The sequence below is a fragment of the Pinus tabuliformis genome, chromosome Q (genome assembly GCF_031772625.1).
Source record: "Pinus tabuliformis cultivar Carrire ecotype Pingquan chromosome Q, CPIR1, whole genome shotgun sequence".
Taxonomy (NCBI): domain Eukaryota; kingdom Viridiplantae; phylum Streptophyta; class Pinopsida; order Pinales; family Pinaceae; genus Pinus; species Pinus tabuliformis.
The window spans coordinates 287,294,054-287,301,070 of record NC_142296.1 but is presented as its reverse complement, the minus strand read 5'-3'; positions in this window follow the sequence as shown (position 1 = coordinate 287,301,070).

The window sequence follows — 7,017 nt, the reverse complement described above, 5'->3', positions numbered from 1 at the left end:
ACTTCTACAACAAACTTGCGGAAGCTTAATCGAATATCAGCAAGATTAAATAGAACACATATAATAGATGAAGAGAAATCAATCACACATGAACATGGAAGAATAACCCGGGGAAAGCCTTAGCCTAAAACCCCAATCTCTATATTATAATACAAGTGGAAATATGTCTGGATTACACAAAGCTTTAGCTCACAAGCTATCTAGCTCTTAGTACAATCCCTTTGCTACTCATAGACAGTCAAAGGCTTCTCACAAACCTTCTCCTCTGCCCTCCAAGCCTCCTATTTCCTTGTGCAGTTTTTCCTAGGGTCTAGTGCTTCCACATGTGTGAATTCCCACCTCACACTGCTCTCTTGGCTCAGAAATAACTGCAAAAACCTGAAGGAGATAATTCCTTCTGTGTGGATGAGTTTCCTATATAGGAAAAATCCTCCAACTAATAGTACACTTTTCCTTCCTTTGATCTCAACTGGAACTCTAACTGAACTGACATGCATGAGTTATTTATGAGATAATATTCAGTTATCTGAAGTGCAGCAGTTACATGCATGCAAGCATTAACTAAATGAACTCACAATTAATTCCACAAACTATTAGAACTAATCTAACTAGACTTAACTCAGTTAACTAAGCTAACTAATTACAACTCAAAGTACAACTCATCCTCATCTCCTTAACTAAGGGATAAATTCCTCAATCAATGGAGAAACTGTTGCATGTCCTCACATAGACTTTATGTTTGACTTTCTACAACTAATTAACTCAAGATGATTTAATTAATTATTAATCAAACAGTTGTTAAGAACAAATTCTAATTCTAATTCTCAATTTTAATTGAAGGACTAATTAAAATTGGAATCTATCTCGAAATGCTATTTATAGCAATGCTATTTTTATCACTTCCATTTTTCATTCCTTGTTGCTATGTGCAACACTGCTACCTGAAATTCTATTTTTAGCATCTCTTGTTGCTATTTTCAATAGAGCCTTCCCTCTCAGGATTGCGCAACGCTGTCTGGTGAGGCAGAGTTTGGGCCAAAGCTGGAAAGACTCGCTGACGGGCAACTGAACGCAAATGTGAATGTGAATGCATGGTGATACTAAGTGTAAGCATAAGTGAATGATCATGCATGCAAATGGTCAATGACATATTCAGAAAATCGAAAAACATGCATGTGGGTGAGGTGAGTCGCCGAATCGACGACTATTCGTGAAAAGCAATTTCATGCATGCAATCTCAGTGAGATAGCAACAAAAACTTACACAGTGGTAGGAAAAGCTAATATACATGTAAATAACAACAAGCGCTCAAAGAAAATAAGAAAACAATACTCATACAAGCGAAAACACAAAAAGTGACAGAAATGCAACACAAGTCATGGAAAGCACGCTTACCCCAAAATAGTTGAGTTGGATGTGTCGACAAATCCTAGATGTGATGGGGGATGTCAGAGCTGCATGGTTAATGTGAGGAATGAGCTCTAGAGCATCCGATTGATCAATTTTAATAACATCGACGTTGTGACGTGCATGCCACAAATCTAGTGAAAGCGACACTTGGTGGGAAGTTTCTGAAATGATTCTTGCATGTAACCTCCAACTGCTAAAAATAGGTCCCTGAAACAAGGGATGCCTTTGCATGCTGCGTTGGGAGAAGTAGCCCATGCATGCAAGTCATTTTTGCTCGTTCACGGAGGGAACCGGTCAGCTCAGCTGCACATGCAAGAGTTCGTTCGACTGCTTGAAGGAAATGTACATTTCTAGATGGGAGCTGGGCTAACTGCCCAAGAGATTTGTGCAATTTATGGGCAGAGCATCTGAATTCTGCCCAGATTTGTGTAAATTCTGGGTTGAGCAGCCCTGCTGGAGAAAATTGCGAATTTTCACTGTGAGTGTTGACTACGAGAATTGTGCAATTCTGGAGCCCATCAGCCTACCAATGAGGATTGCGTAATTTCTATAGGGAAGGCCGGTTGCCCTCTAGAATTGCACAATTTCTTGGGGGAGATACTTAGCTTGCAGCTGGATCAAGTCCAGGTGATCAGCTTGTGAGGGGAACACATCAAGCTGTGATCGATAGGCTACCTTTATGCAAGCAAAACACTAAAGCTTGTGAACTTGACGAAGCAAGGCAAGCTGCTGTGAAGGTTGGAAGGGAGGCTCCAAAATGAAGCTAAGGAAAAATTTTGGAGGGTGGTTGTAGCCACTACAACACTTGGCGACACACTGGTAGAACTCCAACTCTATAAACGGACCTTGTTTGTGAAAGACAAGTCAAACACCTCTAGAAGTATTGTTCAGTTCTCAGCTCCTCTTTGTTTCCACACTAGCATGATTGTAATATGTAGCATCTGCCAAGATCTTGGTCGATTGACACACATTCCAAGACAAGGAAATACAATTCTTTCGATTGGGGTTAAGGGGTATATTGGTGCACAAGCAGTATAGTCATAAAAGTCTTAGTTTCATCTCTGTTGTTGCTCCGCTGTTAGCAGACCTGGACAGTACACCGACGGAGTCACAAAGGAACACAAGCATGGCTCCCCTGCCAGCAAGCCTTATCAATACCCTGGCAGAGTTACTTGCATCACCTCTCTACGCTAGAAGCCTTTCTCTTCTTTCGCCTTATTCATTTTCATTTTTTTCGAACTTTTTTCACTTTTCATTTTTTTTAATTTTCATTTTCGTAATTGTACATAGCACTTATTCATTTTAGAGGCAGAAGAGGGATCCCGACTTATTGAGAGGAGAAGAGGTTTTTCCAGTAGAGAAGTAGTTTATTATACCTCTAACGTACCCGTTAAGTTTCCCCCCCTCACCTTACTCTACTTGACTGAGCTGACAAGGGTTAACCCAAAAACAACTGTCTAGAGTAGGTGACACTAGTTAGCATGCAAGCGTTGTGTTTTCACCAAGGTTCACTTCAAATAATACGTATTTTCCTTCTACGTATCATGGACTAAAAGTAACAAGTTCTTCATACAGAGGCAGGATGACAGATGACCAAGTAGTGATAGCAGCCCAAGGCCTCTTGTACTTTACCTAGCTTGCTTCAAGGTCATACATGGTTTCAAGTGAAACTATCCTACGGAATGAAAACAAGCGAACTAACAAATAATCAAAGCAAAGCAAGAGCAGAAGCAACATCAAAAGCAAAGCAAGTAAGCAAACAAAACAAGTAAGAAAACAAGCATATATGCAAACAACTCAAAAGAAAACACTACTCTTACTCCTAGGCTAACAGTGAATGGATTATCTCACGTGAAGTGATACTTCCAATGTAGCCACCAGCGCATTGGTTGACCCATGTTGGTGAAGGCATGGTTCGCGAACAAGACAGCTGTGCGAACCAACAAACAAGAAAGATGTAACAGTGAAGACAAACACACTTTGAGCTTACAAGTGACCACAGAACAAAGATGAGTGAAAGTGCATGACATGCATTCTATGGTGTTGCCATGATGTTGTGCTACACTACGTGCAAATGTTGAGTGTATGCATTCTCTTGACTGTGACATGCAAGCAAACGTGAGAAAGGTAGACCACTTGTGTTGTGCATGTGTGCTTGTTGTGTAAGATTCCTCCAACGCATGACCGATGTCATTGTGTAGTTCGAGTGGAGGAATTGAAATCCGGGTGCTTGGTTGATCTCCTATGCAATCTAGAGAGTGATGAGGATCCTTGAGTGTTTCGACAATTTCTTGACCGGAAGTGAAACCAACCTCAGGATAACGAGGGCCTGACATAACTATCAACTCGAGCTGAAGTGCCTCGACAGTCTAACGGCTTTCGACTTCATTGACAGATAGATCATCGTAGACCAGTGCCTTGGACAAATTAACAACAATTGAATCAACATCGTGATCGGATGAGGAAGTGAATAGATCATGACAACCAAGATTAGAAAATTCAGGATGTTTGTCGACATCCTCATGATTTGATGAATCAGGCAGAGGGGTAGATGAGAAGCAAAGATGTTCACCCTCTGTGTTTTCAAGAAAGATAAATGACAGATTGAACGGATTTTCCGAGGAAGATGTGTCCTCTCCACACTGTAATGACAGACTGACATCTGAGGTGTCTTGTGAATGATCGGAAGTAGAAACATCCGGAAATGGGTTTTCACAGGGGAAATCAGCAGTGGCAGAATCACAAGGGATGTTAGGATGAAGTGGATGAGGCACAACTGGAAGGGAGTCATCCTTCACTGTGGGCTCTTCTTTAGATTCCCACACACACTCATCATGAATGATGGCGCAGGTTGGCTGCATAACACCAACTCCGTCGACAACTTGATCCTCGTTCACAGCAGGTGAGGAGTTCAGAATGGAAGAACACAAGAAAGTACAATCCGGAGGATCAACAGAATGCGAGGACAGAGGTCAAGGGAACGAGTCCACGTGACAACCAATAGGCTTGCATGCCAAATCTGTGCATATCTCAAGCGCAGGTGGGGTGGGAGGATGTGACAGTTCAATAGCTGTGTGTGCATGATCTCCCACATCACTCCACGATGGTGGAGTTGTTTGATGAGATGAAGGCGGACAGTCACTTGTATCAGCATCTGTGCCTACCTATGATTTCGCCGCTCCATCACCGAAGTGTGCTGAGCGAGGTTCTTATACATGAATAAGATACTCAAATCTTCCATAAAGAAATTCCCAATCGATTTATCAGGTGCTTTCCGTCATTTCAGAATTTCTTGATCAAGTGCTTCATGGTCAAAGTGATTGAAAGCATGATTTATCATTCTGACTGGATGAACAAGAGAATAAATAGATTTTTCGGGAAGTGTGGCACACCAGTGCATTAGGTGCCCTTGAAGCGTGTAGATGAACAATGAGAAGCTCATGTATTCCTCAAAAATCTCATGTATTCCTCAAAGAATCAATGTGTTTTTCATGAGCCTATAATGCCCACTGTGAGCCTAACCAAGGCTACGTAGCCTCCACCATCACATGTTTCATGAGACAAGTCGTCCAAGATCTCTTCCAAGATAATGAAATCGTTTCCATAAGACATACATTCCATAAAAGTAACTTGGTAGTTAGTCATGACAGATGTGTAGAGATTCAAAACACATGTGAGGACTCAACTTGTCATCTGGCCCTCCTTTTAGCGCCAAAATTTTGATGGTGCTAGACCTGCTAACATGTCAAGGGGATCTCCCTGGTAAGAAGTCCCAATTAGACCTCAAACCATTTGGTGTAGAAGTCCCAGTAGTGGGTCATATGGTAATGCCTTGACCACGATTTAGCATAGAGGCAAGTAAGATAACTCTCTCAGTAGCAAGGGTGTGACCGTTGCAGTGAGTCAAGGAAGGTGCATGAGAGGTTCTAACACAAGTGGTTTGAGATGAGTGCACCCCTTGGTAAACCTGTAACAATACTCAGCTAGGAAGGGAACACATGGGCAAAGATACATCACAAGATGGAAAGAAAGTCAGCTGGCAATCCAAAGTGATGGTTAAACCAACAACACATCTACAACAAGATTCATATAATTGCATACAAAACAGTTCATACACAACTACGTAAGTTAAACAACATACATTTCTACAGCAACAGAAACAGTCCAACTACAATAACAACATATGCATGAAAATGTGTTGGATCTTATTATATAAAGAAATCTAAGTTCCAATCATACAATACATCCATGTAAAACTGCTAGCCCCAACAGTAGAAAGTTACAGCCACATCCGACTACTCCTCCAAAGAGATGTACTAGCTCCATGCAGTGGAGAAGCCAAGGCACGTTACAATACTCTCCAACCTCTCTCCAAGATAGTCTTATCGGAAGCTTTGCTGACCAAAAGCCTCGACAATGAGTTATGAGGGACTATTTATAGAAAAGCGTGGGGTGATCCTTGACATTCCCCTTTGTGGCAATTCATCTACCCTCATGACTCTTCATCTACTCTATAACTGTTACATCCAACTATTAACACATGACTTACACTTGACATGAAGTTACATTACAATGCACATGTACTCATGTGAGACAACATGGCTTGAGAAAGCCCTGCAAGACATCACTGACACTTGGTTTATTATGATGAGACCAACTCTTTGGCATGCTTGAGATGGTGAAGGTGGTGAGTTGATGTGAGGCTTGGTCGTTTGTGATGGTGTACATGCACCTCATGGTGACATCTTACTGAAGCGAACTCTTGCCTCCATTGCAACCAATGCATTGGTTTAGCTCCTTCATCCAACTCCTCTGCTAACATGTGTATGTTCTTCTTGGGTGCATCTAAACCGACAACACACTGATGCATAGTGTCAGTGCTTATCTTCAAGTGTGTGTTGGTGGTCATGCGCATCAACTTGCTGAAGTACATGTTCAACTCCAGTTGGACTTGCTTCTTGTCTTCCCCTTGGTGAGTGTGTTGAATGGGTTGGATTGCATGCATGCACACAATGACATGCACGCTATTGAATCCCTTGCATGCAATCACAAAACTACTCACCATGTCTACTCCGTTCTAGCTACTGGGATGGATCTTTAACTTGTACAAGCGCAGTTTCATTTGTGAGTGCATGTAGTGCCCACTACTATTCCTGTTGTTGCTAGAACTCATTCATCTGTCTGTCCAGCTTCATGTTCTTCCTTGAGTTGTTGCTTCATGTCGCGTCATCACCTGATAGCCTGAGTCTCCAAAGTTACTTTCATCATTAGTGGATTTTCTTGATATTGAAAATTTGTTCTGCCTCTTTGTTGTCAACAGCCTTCCTCTTGCATTCGTTGCATTTGTTGTGTTCACTACATTCGCTGCATTCATTACGTTCTTTGGATTCATTGCGTTCACTGCATTCGTTCTGTTCGGTATGTTGCCTTCAACTGTTGTTCATGATGTTGCTCGTTGTGATATCTTGATGTTCTTTTCTACGAACAACTTGATATCTTCGTGAGTAGGCAAGATCATAAACATTTGATCGACTGCATCTCCAGGCATGCTCTGAACGGTGTCTTTGACTCTGCCCTCTTGGAAACCATTGTACCTGCACTGTTGAG